The sequence below is a fragment of the Rhodnius prolixus genome, unplaced genomic scaffold (genome assembly GCF_049639745.1).
Source record: "Rhodnius prolixus isolate KJV_2025 unplaced genomic scaffold, Rpr scaffold_3, whole genome shotgun sequence".
Taxonomy (NCBI): Eukaryota; Metazoa; Arthropoda; class Insecta; order Hemiptera; family Reduviidae; genus Rhodnius; species Rhodnius prolixus.
In genome coordinates this window covers 30878520-30898302 of record NW_027411603.1, presented here as the reverse complement: position 1 = coordinate 30898302, position 19783 = coordinate 30878520, and the positions used below count along the sequence as shown (strand labels likewise).

Sequence of the window (19783 nt, the reverse complement as noted above, 5' to 3'; positions counted from 1 at the left end):
GTCCGCAGATAATACAATTTTAAATTCGCTGAAAGTACAAAAAACCAAAACCTTGTGATTTTTTTTTTACATTTATCTACTCTGCCCTTAATTTTTTTTTCAAACTAATGGTTAATACAAAACTATAAGAATATATACAAAAACCTGGAGGCAGACACATAGTAATAGAGAATACAAATAAAATAGATAAATATTGCTTAATGTTCATAGGTGCAAGTAAAACATTGCTTATACTCAATTTTCGTTTAAATTAACCTTTATTAATTAAGAAATATTTAAATCAAACATATTAACCTTTAATTTCATGTTAAAATAGTTTAAACACGTTGTGGTTAATTTTATATATTTATTTTTAAGCAAAGCTTGATCAAAACTCAAACTTTAAATGGACTTTAGTTATGGATCGATTAAAAATAAAAATAAACACTAGGGCTATAAGAAAACATGACTTTGAGAACATTATTGCTAAACCGGCTTTAGTGTGTTAAATATCTGTGGTAGTACTACAATCTACAACTGTTAACTACGGTTATTGATAGAATTAAGAACACTTCTATTATCAATTGTATCATTAACCGCGATTTTCTGCTGCTCCATTTTGTAGTAAATTTATTAGTCTGAAATAGATAGAATTTGCCTCTGTCTTTTATTCTAGCTTCTATGCATTGAGAAGTAAAAATTTGGCAAAGATAAAGTGAAAATTAAGAAAACACGTCCATAATCAATAAAAGTAACTTCGAAATTTTATGGAAAAAAATAATGGCTTCTTTTTAATGCAACGATGAGAAAACGCTTCTAAAATCTTACACAAGAAGCCTGAATGTTTGAATAATTAATTTTAAGATTTTTTAAGCAACAAGCTTTCAACAACATAATTAACTATTAGATAACAATAGAGCCGTTATCTCAGCACCGGTTAACACAACATGGCACATGTGATTTTTGTGTATGCTTATTCTCTGCAGTGCATGTTCGGTTCACTTTTGACTGCTTTCTCGGCCGCTTCCCAGAATATTGCTTCATCACAATTGCACCTGCTCGCTTGGAAACTCAGAATGGACTTGAGGATCACTAATCTATAGCCGGTAATTTCCGCCTTCTATCCAGGTATCTCTAGCATCCTCCGAGAAGGTTGACCGTTTCTAGCACCTGTCAGTATCAACAAAAACATTTCTTTTTTTAGTAGCTGCATTTTTGCCTAGAATATCATAGGGTTCATTGAAACTAAGTGAATAATTAGCTGATGCAATTTTAACAAATAATTAAATTTTTAATTAATTTTGTTGCAAATGATTTTTCAAGTATCAGAGTTCTTTAAATTGATTAATAATGGACTTTTCCACTTCAGTTCAACTACTGCTGCTTTGCTCGTATCATTACACCATTGCTGTTTTATAATTTATGTATGGCCTGCTAACAAACACTAGCTGATGAAACTCTTAAGGTTTATCATACGATTAAACGATTTCAGATTATAAGGCCTTTGCTCCAAAAAAGGTAAATTTCAAAACGCTATATTAAGGAAATATTTGCTTAGAAAACTTTTTTGTCTTTACATAAAAGTTTAATTTATAATGTTCTGTTTAATTTTATTTCACTTATATTTTTTTACTATATAGAAATATGGTGATTTATTTTCTATAATTCTATCATTATAAGATATTCTATTAAGTAAACCAGTAAAGAGTAAACTATTTCTAAATGTTTACAGGACCGCAAGGAAACAAAAGACTTTATTATTGTGGTTATAACATTACGCCAAATTTGTGAAAAGTACAAATAATTTTTAGCATGAACTATAGGAAGTTAGACATTTAACAATAAAATAAAATACACATCTAAAAAGATTACAGTTCTAATTTCGAATATTATTCTAATTTATATAAAACTTCTACACCGAATGGTAGCTGTCAAATCCAAGAATTACTTACTAAGTAGCTTTAAGAAAATCTATTACGTTGCACACTAATCACGCTAATGATTTTGGTCAAATGCCCATCAGGACTTGCTTTTAATTTAAACTTTAGCTATCAATATCAGAAAGGCGAGGTGTATGTAATATGTTAGGGACGTCTGTTAACTTATAACAGGATATACAATAGTTATATCCAGACTGTATCAGTAATTTCACTAGAAATTTAGGAAGGTTAAGGTAAGTGCTTAGGGAAGCCATGCGATGTTTAATTTCTAAAGAAAAACCCACTGTCAGCAATGTAGGAGGAGAGGATATCTAGGTCACTGGATTTTGCTGCAAATTTGTTTGCTCTTACAATAGTTTAATGTAACTTATAATCAAAATGAAATTTTTACACGCGGTAGTTTAATTCATACAGCCGTAAAATGATTTTCTGGTAAAACGAATACTAACAGAAGTGATGTTTTTTAACAAAATATAATTACTCAATGTATTCGCGTTTTCGATGCGCTTGGATGGATTTTACGGAATCACAATACTTATATAAAAATTGGCACTGGTCCCAATAACAGAAAACAAACGCTTAGAAGGAGTTATTTTAAAAAATCTGAAAAGATAAAAAACACGGTAGAGAAATTATTCTGGGAGAATGCAAATTTTATGATGGAGCTTTTCTTTTTCATTTACCACTAGTTTTGCATTTCAATATTGATGTTGCAGTTTCATAGAAGCAGTTCAAATTCAAAGACATTTTTATCTCGAAGGATTTGTATTAAGAAGATTTTATATCTTTTACCGGGCTTCTGATATATTTATTTATTTTACATTATTATTTGTATTCATTGATTTATTACTAATTGCATTTACTTCATATATTACTAAATACATGTTTTTAAATTTGTTAATACTTATTTTTTAAATTTAGCCCTAAAGGACATACACTGGCTCACAGTCAAAATGATGTACCAGGTTATTTGTTAGAAATTATTGAATAAGTAGTTCAAAATTATATTTCATTGAAAAAAATTATTTATTTCAATTAATAAACATCCTAGTAATATGTTCTTTGTGTGAAAACAAATAAAAATGAACCAATGATTTATTAATAGAATAAACACATTTGTTTACAATTGACTAAAATCACAGTGAAAATGATACATACACCGTTCTTTGCCCCTATATGTATGTATTTGTTTATTTTAAATTGTTTTCTCCTCTAGTTAAACTCTTCTGGCGAAATCATTTGGTTCTCTTCAGAGACAATATCTGCCGTTTATTTGAAATTTTTCATTAATGGGAGTACATACAACTCTTAAAGAACGTGAATTGGTCATTATGCATTTTAATGATGGGAAATCGCTGAACGAAATAGCCGAAATAACTGAAAAAAGCCGTTCAACTATTCAGCATATAGTGGAGAGGTACAAAAAGGAAAACCGCATTGCCAGGAAAAAAACTAAATCTACAAAAAAAATATAGGGATAAGTCGTGGATCCTTGGAGAAGTGAAACAAAATCCATTCCTGAGTGCACCAAAAATAGCCGTAGAACTATCAAAGTCAGTAAGTCCAGAAACAGTCCGGCGTGTGCTAAGAAAAAACAAATTTCATGGACGAGTAGCGTGAAAGAAACTTTTTATTAGCAAGAAAAATCAAATAGATATGGGCCCAGAGTTTTGGACTACTGTGATATTTGCAGATGAAAGTAAATTTAATATTTTCGGGTCCGATGGACGTTCCTATGTGTGGAGTTGAAACATCTGAATGAAGTTTGATGTGAAAACAAGTTTGAATCTGACATCTTCAAGAAACTGCAACATCAATTTTAATTATTATTCTTCAAAACAAAACCTATAAGTGCCCCTAACCTACAATGCATCTATAAATTAGTAATGAGTTTAACTTTTTTGGCAAGTTATGAGATAATTGTTTCGTAACCTGGTGAAATCGTACCAGGAACTTGTTTGAAACGTCATTTTATTTATAAATGAATATTTTAATGAAGGGCTTATTGTTTGAGTAACAAAAAAGGTTATTTTGATAACTAGGTTTAGGAGCCATCACCAGTTTCAAATTCAAATTTTCATTGAATTCGTTGCTATCGCGTAGTTTTAATATGAAATATTTCGCTTTGCAGACAGGTCTTATCCAAAAAATACTAGGAACATATCCTTCAGTATCTTGGAGAACAGTACCCGGGCTTTTGACTCAATAATAATAAATTATCTAGCTTTGTTAAGAAGTTTAGCAAATTTTTAGCAAAAACAATCAAGATGTCAACAGACAACCAGGTAGATGCAAATTAGCAATTCGATAACTAACATAATACTTTAAAACGGGTAGTGATCCTAATTAAATATTGTGATCTTTTAAAGAAACCAAAAATTAAGGATAGATAAATTACAATTTTGAGACAATTCTTAGAATGTTTTTACAACCAAAAATTGTTTCAAAAATAAAATTTGTACCGAACAATTTGGGATTAACCTGAATAATAATTTTGTCTGTGAATTGAGCTTTAAAAATGAACACTTCAAAGGTAGAGGAAGCATCTCAAAAGCCTCTACACCATAAAATGTATACTGTTTTAAAAGATCCCACCGAACGTTTAAATTCTAAAATAGAAAATGTAACCAACTGAACGATTTTTAGTAATTAAAAAATTTTTATAATAATTTTAAATTTGAATTATTACCACACACCCAAAATTGAAAGTATATTTTAATCCTGTTTGTGTAAGATCAGATTTGTATTATACCTGTTAACAAGTAGGTATTTTTTCTGTTTTTTCTCTACCAGATCCTTCTAACGTGAGCACATCTCATGCTTCCTTTACAAAGATGTAGAATAATTGTTTTATACAATAATGCTAATACTTTTGAATGAATCTTTTGAATGACTAGGTCTTTCTTTCAATAGCTGTATTCTACTGATCCTTCTAATGTGTGCACATCTGAAATCTCCTTTTCAAAGATGAAGATCGTAGGTGTTAATCAATGAATAACAACATCAAGCCCTGAATTAGATAGAAAATCCACCAAATTATTGGATTTTGAGATGAAACATCTGAATCAAGTTTAAAGCTATAACAAGATTGAATCTAAGGGACGTTGCTACAACTACTAAATGAAAACGCCTCTCAAATAGGATTTTTAGTTTCTACCTATTCCTTCTTTATGAAGGAATTGTTTTCCCTTAATCTTAAAGAGGGCTGCCTTGTTTTTCAGATTATGCAGCCTAAAGTTGTAATATTATCGGGGCTTATAACAAGTGTTGTCAATGGGGGTCTTACAGTTGGATCTTCCGTTACAAAAATTGAGAACACAGGTTTTTTTTACAATCATACTATATTTGTTGAAAAACTAGGTCTTTCGTTCTATAGCTTCATATCCTAGATAAGCGTACACATCCACTATTTGTAAGGGTGCAGTGATTAAGGGTTTTTTCAATTGTACGAGGTGTGGCTATTAAATAACGAGACTATTGCTGTAAAACATTTTAGTTTGAATTTATACATATTTAGTTATTATCACCTTCAATATACACCACTCCCCATCCCTACAACGCTCCATGCGAATTTACCATTGTTCGAAACCGTGCTGGAAGTCTTTTTCTGTGAGCTCCTGCATGAGGCGTGCTGCTTTTTCTTTCACAACTTCAACGGACTAAAATCGTGTTCCTTTTAATGCAGATTTGACTTTGGGGAACAGATAAAAGTCACATGGGGCCAGATCAGGCGAATAACGATTGGCCTAAACTGGGATGTTGTACTTGTCTAGAAACGTCTTGACTGACAATGCAGTGTGAGCCGGCGCGTTGTCTTGATGGAGAGCCCACTTGTTCTTCCACAAATCGGGTCGTTTTTTCCTTACTCTTTCACGGAATTGAGCAAGCACCTCACGGTAGTAATGTTGATTAATTATAATCGATATTTTCATCCGTTTTGGATGTGGTAGGGCAACCCGGGCGGTCATCATCTACTCGGCGAACTCTCGGCCATCTTGGAAACGCTTGAACCACTCAAAAACTTGCGCACGTGAAAAACATTAATCGCTATAAACTTCTTTTAATAAAAGATAAGTTTCAGTAGCGGTTTTATTAAATTTTGATGTGAAATTTCACAATTCGTTGCTCTACTACAAGTGTAGTATTATGTTTTCGGCAAAATCTGTCAGACATATTTCTCTACAAACACGTGAGGCGCTGCAATCGAAAGAGAAGGCTTTACGCTGCACAGCTGTCGGTCGTTAGGATTTGGCGCATGCATAGTTCTTGTGTAGCAGCATCAGTCTCGTTATTTAATAGGCACACCTCGTATTCATTTAGATTAAAGAGAGAAGAACGACATTTTTCATAAACGTACTGGAGTAAGTTCTAGAGGACTAGATCTTATCGCCTCCCATTCATCAACCTCTGAACACTTAGTATGCAGTTTAAAATTCAACCCAAACATGACGATCATCGCATCATTATTGCACATGAGTAGGATACAGTCCTCAGAATCCTAGATAAGCCAACTAAGCGCCTCCGAGTACATAAGTAAGTGACAGTCTCATAAAAGAAAAGGCCCACAAGCCCAGGCGGAACACAATATCGTGCAATCCATACTCGAGGTGGCTATCAACTACTACCATAACCTAGGATAGTAAAGCTGTCCAAACCAATCTATTTATAATGAGCTCCAGATCCAAAAGAGAGAGAAACGAAGCAAGAAAGTAAGGAATAATTGCCTTGTAGATGCTATTTCCCTAAAAGAAAAAAAAAAGGTTTTAAAATATCACATAATCCACTGCCAAGAGAACTAGGTTACATAATTTTTCTAGCTAACTTACGACTATTTAATGTAATAGAAAATAAATCAGCCTAAAGCTAATAACAATACATGTCGACAATGCACTAAAAAGAAAAAATGCTCCAGGCGCAAAAAATATTATAGTTAAAATAAAAAATATTAATAGAACAATTTGAAAACAAAGACATTCCGAAGAATTATTAAAAATAGTGATGTTCAAAATAATGATACGAGATAAAGTTGCTATTATCGATACTTACCTTCATTATTAGTTCTAGGCTTAGTCTGTTTACATGTAAGACCTTATCTCTCCATTCAAAATTCCCTATCTTACAATTCTGCTCTCTTATTCCTGCCTGTCCTTTTAAGTGTTAATTACTTGACCCTTCAACTGAAAAAAACAAAACAAAAATCATTCACCATTTTCAAAAATACGTTCAAATTTAACACTAAACTGAAAACAATTAAAAAAAAAAAAACAATTATTGCTCATAAAGTGTTAAATAATATAGGGTTTATTAAGCTATTTTATTGATTACAAAGCAGTAATTTTCTTTCTAGCACTTTTGGATTGGATAACAAGCATTTTGACTAAGTTGGCAGCATTTATTCTAAGCAATTCTTTAGAGGTTAAGAATACAGGTATTCAGCTACAAACGTAACCTTGATCTAATTCAAGGATTCTTATCAGGGTTTATAATGAAAATCTTTTGATATTTCTTTAAAAGATAGAGGCTACCTCTATTTTTACTTACTCTAGAGAAAATATTGTAAACGTGCTGTTATACGATTTTGAGATTTTTACTAGAAACGTCTGCTTTTAAGTCTTCTGTGCAAGAAAAAAAGGTTTAATAAATTGGTCTTTTTCTCGGTCCACAACAACAAAATTGCAGAAATTTAAAAATAAAAGCAGATTAGAACCACCAGAGGATACCACAATATGGTTTTGGTAAGTCGGTCATCCGAAAGTACTCATTTTCTGAATAGTTTTTTCCTTCAAGTTTTTAAGATTTCCTACAAAACGGCTCCACCAAATGGTTTCCTTAGACTTGGAGATAGCAATTGCATAATTAGGTAGATCTATTTCTTTAATTTGTAATAATTCGTTAAAAGAACATTTCTGTTAAGACACTTCTGAGAGAGAGAGAGAGAGAGAGAGAGAGAGAGAGTGAGAGAGTGTGTGTGAGAGAGAGAGAATGATTAAGGCATTCCTTTAGAGGAATTAGTGTGCCATTTTCGAATAATGCAATGCACTACCATGCACTGCATTTGATTAGAATCAAATGTGAGACTTCATTTCTAAATTTCGAGGAAACCGCCAGACGACTAAATGTGACATTTCATTAATATTCAGATTTAGGTTCAATATTTAAGTTTTTTTTTTAAAAAAAAAATGGGCACCTGAAATTAATCCACCTAAAGTACGTGTAATAGAGCTCCTGGAGAGGATGATATTCCGGGATGCTGAACAACTGAATCATAACATGTAAGTCACAAAAACTTAATTTCAAAACATTATACAACAAAAAATGCAAATGATTGGTATTATAGACTGATTATTCCAATTTTTAAAAAGGGAGATAAGTCCTTTTATCAAAACTACAAAGGAATAACTCTTTTAAATATGGTTTAGAAAATTTTACCTAATATTTTTACGAGTAATCTCAAGATTTATTCGAAGCAAATTGTAATTGATCATTGAAGTGATTTTACGTTCAATTGAGGTAAAACTAATCAGATTTTTGTCATAAGGCAAAGTCCTCGAAAAATATTTTGAATAAAATAAGTATGAACATATACTTTTTATAGATACTTAAGGCAAACATTAGTTGGATTGATAAAACTCAAAAATCTTATCTTCTTTCGGGAATTCATCGTTACATTTAAGCTGCCAAATTTAATAAAAATGATAATATTCCGACCACAAGCCTATTGATGATATTGCTATTTCGGGAAGAAATGGGAAAGCTCAAAAAATAGAGAAATCAAGGATATTGGGCAGGACGATTAATAAGTGGAAGATCAAGTACCATACATGGTGGTATCTCCGACGAATGTTTTACATCCCTTGGAACTAAAACGGTCAGAACAAGATTAGTGATGAAATAAAGATAAGAATAATGGCAATCAACAAGGCATCTTAATGTAGTTAAATCTATTCTTTTATCAAGACTGACCAAATTGAAGCTGTACAAGGCCTCAGGTCAGACCCTCAGTTTCCTACGGTGAGCGTCGTAAGACACTCAAAGAAGTAGACCAGCAGTTTTTGAGAATCTTCAAGAGAAGAATAATGTATATTTGGGCGCACGGTACATACATTCTAGGTGGATTAGCGCAACAAGTATTGGACGTTAAGGTAGGTCATGAAAATATAGTACGTTTCATTAAATTAAAATAAATAAATAAATAAATAAAAATAAGCTGGCTTGGACATGTAGACTACCAGATGAGAGGATGATCAAGAGAATAACAAGAGGACGCCCAAGGAAATGCTGAAGAAAAGGACTAGAAGACGATCTGTCTAAAGTTGGAGACGACAAGCTCAAGACAGAGTTTGAGGAGGAATTATATGAGAGGCCAAAGTCCACCTTGTAGTAGATCTAATTTCTAATTAAAACCTATATTTGTCCGAAAAAATTAAACTATGTGAAAGTAGATCCGCAAAAAGGTTTGAGTAGATTCCTCGTGTCATTTCCTGCCATGCACGGTTCTGTTAAAAAGGATTAAATGTGAAGTTAAAAATCAAGTTAAAATATATTTTTCAACCAGATGTAGCTCTTCCCTCTATGGAATTTGTTCAAATTGTTCCTAAGCTTTTCTGTCAACTTAGTGTATGCATTACCTGCACATAAATTTATAACTTTTTCCTAAGTACCATTTTTCTATAAAAATTCGTATTGTGGCGATTCTCGAAGAACGCTGTTCTGTAAGGTCACAAATCTACAAATTGTTAAGTATTCTGTCAGAAAGAAATATTGCTCTAATATTAGAAGAAAATTTGTGAGCTAGAATTTGAGAATAATAAAACGATAGTTGATGAGTATTTACGAGGGTCGTTGAAAAGTCCGTGCAAAAATAAAAACTACTTAATTTTTTGGGGCAAACCTTTTTTATTTTTCAACATTGTCTCCTTTTAGGCTTATACACTTCGTCCAACGCTTCTCTAGTTTGTTGATCCCTTCCGAATAATAGGATTTGTCCAAGTCTGTAAAATAGCCATTCGTTTCTGCAATCACCTCCTCGTTTGAATAAAATCTTTTTCCCGCCAACCATTTCTTCATATTGGGGAACAAATAGTAGTCCGAGGGAGTCAAGTCTGGAGAATAGGGAGGATGTGAAACGAGTTGGAACCCTATTTCCATTAATTTTGCGACCACAACTGCTGAGGTGTGAGCTGGTGCGTTGTCGTGATGGAAAAGGACTTTTTTGTGGGCCAATCGTGGGCGTTTTTCTTGCAGCTCGGTTATCAAACGGTCCAATAACGATGAATAATATGCACCTGTAATAGTTTTACCCTTTTCCAGATAGTCGATGAGGATTATTCCTTGCGAATCCCAAAAGACAGTCGCCATAATCTTTCCGGCGGAAGGAACGGTCTTCGCCTTTTTTTGGCGCAGATTCCCCCTTGGTAACCCATTGTTTAGATTCAGGAGTGTAGTGATGTATCCATGTTTCATCCACCGTGACGAAACGACGCTTTAAGTCCTGTGGATTCTTCTGGAACAGCTGCAAACCGTCCTTGCAACACTTCACACGATTTCGTTTTTGGTTAAGCGTGAGCAATCGCGGCACCCATCTTGCGGATAGCTTTGTCATGTCCAAATGTTGATGCAAAATATTATGTACCCGTTCATTCGAGATGCCCACAGCACTAGCAATCTCACGAACCTTCACTCTTCTGTCATCCATCATCATATCATGGATTTTATCAATGATTTCTGGAGTAGTAACCTCAACAGGGCGTCCAGAACGTTTAGCGTCACTTGTGCCCATATGGCCACTCCGAAAATTTTGAAACCACTTATAAACTGTTCTAATCGAAGGTGCTGAGTCACCACAATGTTTATCAAGCTTCTCTTTAGTCTCCTGAGGCGTTTTGCCTTTCATAAAGTAGTGTTTAATCAACACACGAAATTCTTTTTCGTCCATTTTTTGAAAATCACTCGACTTCCTCGATTCAAACGAATGCCAAACACAAAGAAATAGACCGATCTGGCTGAAACTTGGTGTGTGTTCTTCCAAGAGATGCTACTAACTAAACATAACCTCGATACGCGCCAGTGGTGCTATCTCTCTGACTTTGCACGGACTTTTTAAACGACCCTCGTATATCGGATTTCATGTTTAATTCATAGGTGTTTTTGAATTTTCTTGCCTAACGCAAATTTTCAAAAAATTAAAAGATATTAGGCTACCACCTACAAAAAGGAGGTAATTTTTCGTCATAACTTGATATTATTACATTTACGTACTTACCTAATCCGGAAATTACACATAGACTCCGAGAAAGAGTAAGCAAAAGCGGGGATAGACCTTCTTCTCCCAATGGGTTTAAGCGTCCAACTTGGAAAACTTGAAACACCTTAACCCAGAGCATTCTCAACACCTAAACACAAAGCAAACAGCAGATAGTTGCTATGTGCAACAACTAAATGAAAACAATATTACCACAAACTAAATTGTGCATTTCACACGTGCATACTATGAACTCATTAGTCTTTGTAGATGTTAGATTGCAAGGAATTTTGAATTTATGGCAACCTCTTCTTAAATAGGTTTTTTGAAAAACAATTTACAAACTATAAGTTTAGAACGAATATTTGATAATTTTGATGTTATGGTAAGCATAACTCAAAGAATGCATGGAATTAGTCCATTTGCTGAGTTGAACTTAAAATTTTTCGTACAATGTAAAAAATGGAAGACAAGACGTAAAATAAATATTGCACCTAAAGTGTAAAACAATATGCATTTTTTTATAGATAAAATGGGCATTAAAAATGTAAACAAAATGTCAAAAATAAAAATAGAATAAGAATAGAATTCAAGAAAAAATAAATTAATAACATTGCTTAATCAAGTTAAATTTAATATCTTATATCTGAGAAAAAAATTATCTAATACCAGCCAATTTCTTCCTATTAGACTTAACATGCGTATTTGTCTCCTGCCAAATCATCTAATTAGCAAACACCATCGGGACAAACCGCTTGATTTCATTGATTCACTCAATGACCCTTCTTCGTATTACACACGGTACAGTAATGTTGTGCTTTGCTCCCAAGCGAATTACAGCGTAATTTGATTTTCCGGACGCAGCCCTCATGTTTTGGACATATTACTCATGAAATAATTATTTTCATCTGACCTGTGGGTTTATCTAATCTCAGTTTCAAGTCTTTGTGCAGACAAATGAAAAGTTAATGTCTTAGCTTTTGTACAAACACTCTACTTTTATAAGCTCTTAACATCAATTTCAGGTATCTTTTTTGATTATAAATTTGAATTCATTAATTTTGACAGCCTGTTCGGTAATGTCAGGACGTTCATAAACTTACTTTTAAAAGCAACTTCAACCTGAAGAAGAACTAAGATTCAAGACTCCTGTTTCTAAATAATTATGTAGTACGAAGTATATATATTTTTTTAAATACAACTGTTTTACAGCATCATATCGCCAGAAGCCCCAAATTGGCGCACCATTTGAAATACCTTAAGTTTATCGCAAAGAGAAAAAAACCGGATCTCAAACGCGCAGATTTCCTCTTTACAGAAGCCTCTAAAAGATGAGAGATGGCTAGGCATTGCTGCCTGTATCGAGAGAAGACAGAGCGGGAGGTAATGGTAAATTGCTACGGGCGCCAATGACCTTAGATATGGCGCCCTTACATTTGAAAATAATAAATGAAAAAAAAGGTTTTACTGATTGCAGTAACTTGCTTTCGGAGCAAGTTTAGCTAATAATTTAAAGATTTATCTTTGAACAGAAATTTTAACCAAAAACAATAAACACTGCTGTAAAATTTTATTAGAGAAAAAATAATCGCAAAAATCTCAGAAGAATCGATTGTTTACACTCTAATCTAATAACATTATCGTTAATAAAACGTTTATTAATAATGTTAAAGGTGCTAATTTAGTCGCTCTAGTTTATTAAGGTTCACATTTCATTGTAATTGAATACAATTCAAATTACAAGTGTTTAACTTAAACGTTGAAAGGGATAAATTTAAAAAGTGTTGGATTTGATAGATAATGGCATGTTTCTGAGAAATAAAATGCAAGAAAAAGAAGTTTTGAAAACATTACGTCGTCGTTAGTAATAATTTTCAGCTTCAACTTCGATGTTAGTTTTAGCAAAGTTTTGTCAAAATTATTTTAGATAATTTATTCATCTTATTTAGCTTCATTAATTTTAATGTTTCTTATTAGTGTATTGATTAAATGACAAAACATTTTGAATTGTAAGTAGTGGCAAAGGTGAGTTGAGAGGACGGTCTTGAATTTCATTCACTACCGGCTAAATATTTGTAAGAATTAAAGTAATTAAATCCAACAATTTAAGTCAAGAAGGGCACCGTACTTGGAATTTATCAGATTATCTTCTGATCAAAAACGTACTTTTCACTAAAGTATTGGATCTTTTCTTGATCATATAAGTAACACTTATACTACTGTAAACGTGATATTTAGTGGAAGCTTGGAATCAAAGTAAAATAAAAAATTGGGCAATTTAGGAGACCTCAAGTTAATACCTCCAACTTTTGTTAAAAACAATAGTTAACTAGTAGGGAAGGGATTAGCTATGCGGTTAGCGTACGAGTATTGAATTCCCACGCGGAGGTCCCGGGTTCGAATCCAGCTGCTGGCCCTTAGATTTTCTTTTACTAGGAGCTTCATACAGCTCAATGTCCGGTGGTGGACAGTGTTAGTCTGTAACGAGAGAACACTGTCCGGAGCACTGAAAAAAGCACCGGGCGCCAACAACCTTAGATGTTGACGCGCCTTAAATTTAAAAAAAAAAAAAAAAAAAATAGTTGACTAGTAAGTTGTGGTGAAGTTCTAAATAGTTAACTCTAGTCGCTAATATTTTGTAACTGTTACTAATACAAGAGCTTCCCTGATGAAAAATACTGAATTGAAATGCTCAATATTTATGATGCTGATGTTTGGATAGACAAAAATTTAAATTAAGATCTTTACTCAAATTTGTTAAATCGAGAGAGGAAAATTTAACCTACTTAGGAAATTAAAGCTAGTTGCATTCCATATTTTAAACTATTTTGAATTTACCTTTAAACAGTAAAATGTCCTTTTTCAGTTGTCTGAAAGTTGATCAGCATGCTTGCTTATGTTTTTCTCTTGATATTTGCTATCATAATCCTATATTCTTAGTCCAGTAGACATGGCACCCTTCAAAAACGATTCATGCTAAAACAAACTTTGCTTTTCGTTTAATAAAATGACCAAATAAATTATTAAAAAAAAAAAAAAAAAGTCACAAACAAAGCAACAAAGACGAAAAAAAAATTATTAAAATACCCAAACAAAATCTAAAATTGTGACTAACTCTCTAGAAACAAAATATTGATACATATCCAGTGTAATTAAGCTAACCAGGATTCTTAACCTTTTCAATTTTTTTCTTGGATTTTGAATATTTTTGTACTAAAAGTATTTTGTTGTTTGAATAAAACTTAAGTATACATTCTAATTAGCTTCCATACTTAAAAGTCTTACTGCATACATTAATTACATTACTTCTTTTCTTCTAATTTACTTGTCAATAGTTTTTTCTGCATTTTAACATAGTTCAGAATCCACACAAAATAAAAATTTTATTAATTAACTAGCATCCTTAGTTGTACAATTATTTTTTGAAAAAGTTAATAATGAAAAATTAAATATGGTTACATTTTTTTTATGGTCTTTTCACCATACAGCCAACTTCATTCCTTCCCAGAATACTACAATTAATAGCACAATAAATATTACAATTACGAAAAAAATATCTGAAATTATAGAACTTCATTTCTGCAAAAAAAAAAAATATACATATTTTTTTAATCTTCCATTTGTTTGGAGCAAAGAATTACAATTAGCAAAAATACTTCTTAAAGAAAAAACCGTAGCTGTTTTACCATTTCATAGTACTTTTAAACAAATTAAGAACCCTAAAGGAATTTATGTACTTAAAAAACTAAATTCACTTTGACAAAATTTCACGGCATTTATTGTTTTAAACTAATTATCTAAAAAAAGTATAAACAGATATGTATATTGAGACTAAAAGCAGTTAGCATGTTAAGAAATATTTTGTTCCTAAAAAGTTGGTAGTAAAATTATTCTAAACAAACAACTAGAAACTGAATAAGATTCGAAATTGACCAAGTTCAAACTTATAAAATTACTTGAAGAATGATAATGTTTAATTAAATAAATAATAATTAAAATTTATATATTGTAAGCTCACAATATGTTTAGAAACTAACTACATATCAAATGATAGATGAGTAAATATGATTTACGATTAATAATCAGTAATATAGTTCCTACCATCCAATGCTATCTCTTAGAACAAGCGAAAATGAGATCAAATATTTACAATCTAAATATTACACTAAAAATATATGAATAACATCTTAAGATTTCGTAGTTAATTTTACTTATTAAAAGAAAAAATGTTCATTAAAATCTGATTAATTATATTTCATACACTCAAGGTAAGCACTCTGAAAAAAATTACAGTTAAATAACGTACAAAAAAACATCGTAAAGAACAACAGGGTTTTGCTGCATAGAAGTTATTTTACTAATAAATTTACAAATTAAAAGTACTAGAAGAAAAATTAAATCAAATCTGTATGTGTAAATAGAATTCTGTACTAAAACAATAAACGTTTTGTAAATATTTCTATGGAAGTTATGGATGAAATGGGAAGGTTTTAGTGTCTGGCGTGGACCCTGTGTCCTTGTATGAGGGCGCGAATGGCCGTCCAAGGACACGACTCAGACTACAAGAGTGGTTACTCTTTCATCCTCAGGAGAGCAAAAAAAAAATTAAACAAGTAGACTTATAAATGGTATTCACTTCATCGTACTTCTTCTGATACCCTATTTTTTGGGAGGGGCGGTAAAAGAAATCGAACAAAGCTGCTTATCATAGCCAAAATTTTCATCATCCTTTCTGAGAAACATGAAATATCCAAAAGCGGGAACTTCAACACCGTTGACTTGATACAATGCCAACGGTGGTGGAGTTACCAACTCAAGATACTTCTCTATCAAAATTGACTTCCAAAAAAAAAATCTCTGGAAGATGTTTAACAATAAAAACAAACTAAGATTATTAAAAGTTACAGAAGCTTATTCTGATTAATTGTAAATACTAACAAAAATATTTAATAAAATTAACAAATTTAGTTCAAAAAAATATTACATAAGTATAAACTGAAAACATTAAGCGATTCAAGAGCATCAAACAACTGTTGCTACACCTGCCTCGCTACCAAGGTCGACTCAGAGAGAGGTGTTCTTCCAAAAAAAAAACATGTTTCATCTCTTTTTCGGTTAAAAAATTAAAATAAACTAATTCAGGAAGGGTGCAAAGATACGATAAAATTTAAAAATAAAATAATTACAGGTTCAGAATATCACTACCAAATTAAAAACTTTTCTAAACAAATATAATCACACTCAAATGAATTTAAAACACAGTTTACACAAAAATCTAAAAAAAAAAATATTTCGCCGAAAGTTGATTTCATTAATTGTTCCAAGTTGAAGCCTGATGAATGTGTACAGCCACAGTAGGGTAACTCCAAACCCCTTGGAGATAATACTAAAAGCCAACGGTGGTATGAAGTTACCAAACTATAGAAGACAATAATTTTTTTTTTAAATAGTCTTCGATATACTTTATTATTGCAAACCTAGATTTTTTTTATAAACACTAAAAAATTAGCTTAGACAAATTTAAAAAACGAAAAGTATTAGATTTTACAAAATTTAGGAAAAGCTTACAACAAAAATTCGCGGCAAAGAAAACATGTTACCCACCCCTTCTCAAAAGCCGTTGTGTCGTTTCCATTGTTAGGGTTTTTCTGACTAGAACATCTGCTGGGACGTATTAGTAGTAGTATAAAAACCCTCCAACCCTACACCCCTTGTATAAACATCTGCACCACAGCAGTAGAGAGTAGGCAACATTGGGGCATACAATATTGTCGTAGGTAGTGGTTCATAGTGTACTGTTCAACTTGCAGACTTAGCAGAAAAAAAATAAATAATGCTAACTATATAAGTGTTATGAATTAAACTTTGAAATCTATTGACCGTGTACAAAACAAGATTTGAGAACAATAGAAATATTTGTAATAAACCAAAAAAATATATAAACACGTGGAAAATAGCATGCCAATTGTATACAGTTTTGTTAAAATGCACTTAAAATCATTGAATATAACTTACAAGATGAAGAAAATCGGTGACACATTTCAATTATCGTTTAATACTCGCTTTAAACAGATTCCTTGCTTCACTGCCCATTTCACTTACCCGAACTTAAATTATTTGTTTAAAATATTAAAAAGGAGTGAATCGATTGCACTGGATTTAAATTTAACATGGGCCGGCGTAACCTAATAAAGTAAATTACATTGAAGAATTATATAACTCCAAAGACCGGCGTAGGAAGCGATAGGTACAAATATTTAAAAATTGAAAAAAAAAGAAATATATATTAGAAGAGGGGATTGCATGACACTGAACACACGAGACATAAGACTGAGAAACGGCGTCTGTTGAGCCGGCACCAAATAGAGTGGGGGAAATTCCCCTACCCAAGCCAAACTACACTGCTCTCTGTGTGCCTTCCCTCCAATTCAAGCAGCCACGCTATTTTTAGCTACCAATATTCATCCCTATGGACAAAAAAAACGGCTTGTCTTTTTGGTCAAAAAATTAACCCTAGTTTATTAACTTATATGAATAGAACTTGAAAATTCTCAAAGAAATCCTGAAAAAAAAAAGTTCTAAATAAGATTTACCTGAAATATCTTGAGATGTTCCTTTTGCCAATTGAAAAGATGAACAGACGAACTTGATTGAAACTTTTAAAACTGTTTAATAGAAAAAAGGCTTTACAGACTTTAAAGTTTTTTTTTTTAAAAAAAAAAAATAGTATTTAATAATTAAAACTGAACTAAGAAACAGGTTTGACATTCACCGGGAAAAACGATCTGCACCGAAAGAAAGACGCTGCACAAGTACAAGCCGGCAGAGGGCACCAGAATGCAACATGTGTCATGGTGTAGAGGAGGGGGCAACTTTGTCTATGTGTGCTTGTATTTGTGTATATATGAGAAAGAACAAGAGTAAGAGAATGGGTTGTTTTAAGAAAAAGAGAAGTCTAGATGAGTGGAGGCGCATTTGGTTGGTGTTTCTCTCCTAGGAAGGGAGAGTGTGTGAGGACAATGCCTTCTCGAACCAAGGGGCAAAGTACCTGGCATCTCTTTTGTGAAAGAGGAGGGGGGGATACCTGCCAGGTAAACCCTGCAAGGCCACTACTACAGTTCGTCCTCATGATCCTGAATCAAAGTCTCTTATATATTTTCAATGCTTCTCAAAAAATTATCCATCAAAATTTATTTAAATAATATATTTAGCATTGTATTCAATTATTCTTAGTGAATATTTTTGTAAAATAAGTCAAATACAATTTTCTATAAAATTTCTTTTAAAGATATTATAAAGAAACAGCTGTCTGCTGCCAAATAATACACAATTTTGTACAAAAAAAGTAAAGAACAATGTTTTATTAAATGGATCCTATAGTTATGCCTAAGCCAACACAAAAGTTTTCTCTTAAATTTTACTCTCTCTTATTATGTGGCAAAATATTAACGATTGCTTCTTAGAGAAGACATATTTTAATATTACCTTTTTTACAAAAAAAATATTAATAATATCTTTAAAATAACTTTTCATAACACCACAATTTAGCAATTCTAAAAATTATAAAAAAAAAATGCTTTATAAAATATACTATTCAGTCCAAAATTTTTAATGCCTAGAGCGTTTGTTTAAGTAACAATTCATTCAAACTGTTCTTATTCAACTAACTTTGTTAGTTTATTTTTAACTTTAATACGCCTCTTTATTTTCAAGACTTCATACTTACTTTATTGCATTTATTACAATTAATGTAGACTTTATTTTCAATACTTAACTTTCATTTATCTTATTTATTGTATTTATAAAGACATTACAATTTTAATCAAAATTAAAATGAAAACAAAACTAATTTGTTTAATCTTCGTATTGTTGAAATAACAACAATAATCTCCTAATTATTTGTTTGATTTAGGAATTGGTTTTCTATCTTTTATACAATTTCCCTGTTATTTTTTGAACTCGAAATTATTTGTTCAAATTTTCATAACCATATTTTCTGCTTTTTGTAAGAAAATTTTCAAATTACAAGTTAAAAGCAATTGGAAACCTTTAAGATCCATTATAACCATATAATATGATTATTTCTTAGGTTCAGATTTTTGTGTTTATTTATTATTTTTCGTTGCGTTGTTTTTTGGTCTTAAATGTTCAATGTTTCTCTTACCAAATTTTGCTTCCATAAATAAAATTCTTGGATTATTCCAGATTTGTCCATCATAATGCTCGAAAAATTGATACATTTTTATTCATTTTCTTTTATCGAGATTTTAATAGAATTAGACTTGATTACCATTATTAAGACCCATGAATACAAAATGACTTATTAGTAAGTTGCCATTATATTTAAAATTTGGGATTTATTTTTTAAACTAACGTAATTAACATCTTAATTTAAGAATATACATAGAGGTTGTTAATCATGTCACAAGAAGTATCCAAAATTTTCTATTTTCCTACTGCATCATTTATCTTACCAACGCTACCCAAATAATTCTTTCACTCACAAAGATTATAATGTAAATAGATACTTTAGTCCAGGGGTGAGCAACCTTTTTAATCAATGGGCCAATTTAAATTTTAATTTTTTTTTGCGGGCCGCACATAGATTAACTCTTACTAATAA

At 31.7% G+C, this 19783-nt stretch overlaps 1 long non-coding RNA gene across 3 annotated transcripts; it reads right to left on the bottom strand.

Annotated features, from left to right (window-relative positions):
- Positions 1–238: 238 nt before the first annotated feature.
- On the bottom strand, positions 239–17949 carry LOC141453678 (uncharacterized). Of its 3 annotated transcripts, none has more exons than XR_012458119.1 (5): positions 17176–17949; positions 13999–14146; positions 11182–11311; positions 6966–7096; positions 239–1149 (listed from the first exon to the last, which is right to left on the bottom strand). It is a non-coding gene; the product is annotated as an uncharacterized lncRNA (long non-coding RNA). The 3 variants fall into 3 exon arrangements; XR_012458120.1 differs by having other exon boundaries at positions 13999–14118; positions 17176–17946; XR_012458118.1 differs by lacking the exon at positions 17176–17949 and having other exon boundaries at positions 13999–16513.
- Positions 17950–19783: the final 1834 nt, after the last annotated feature.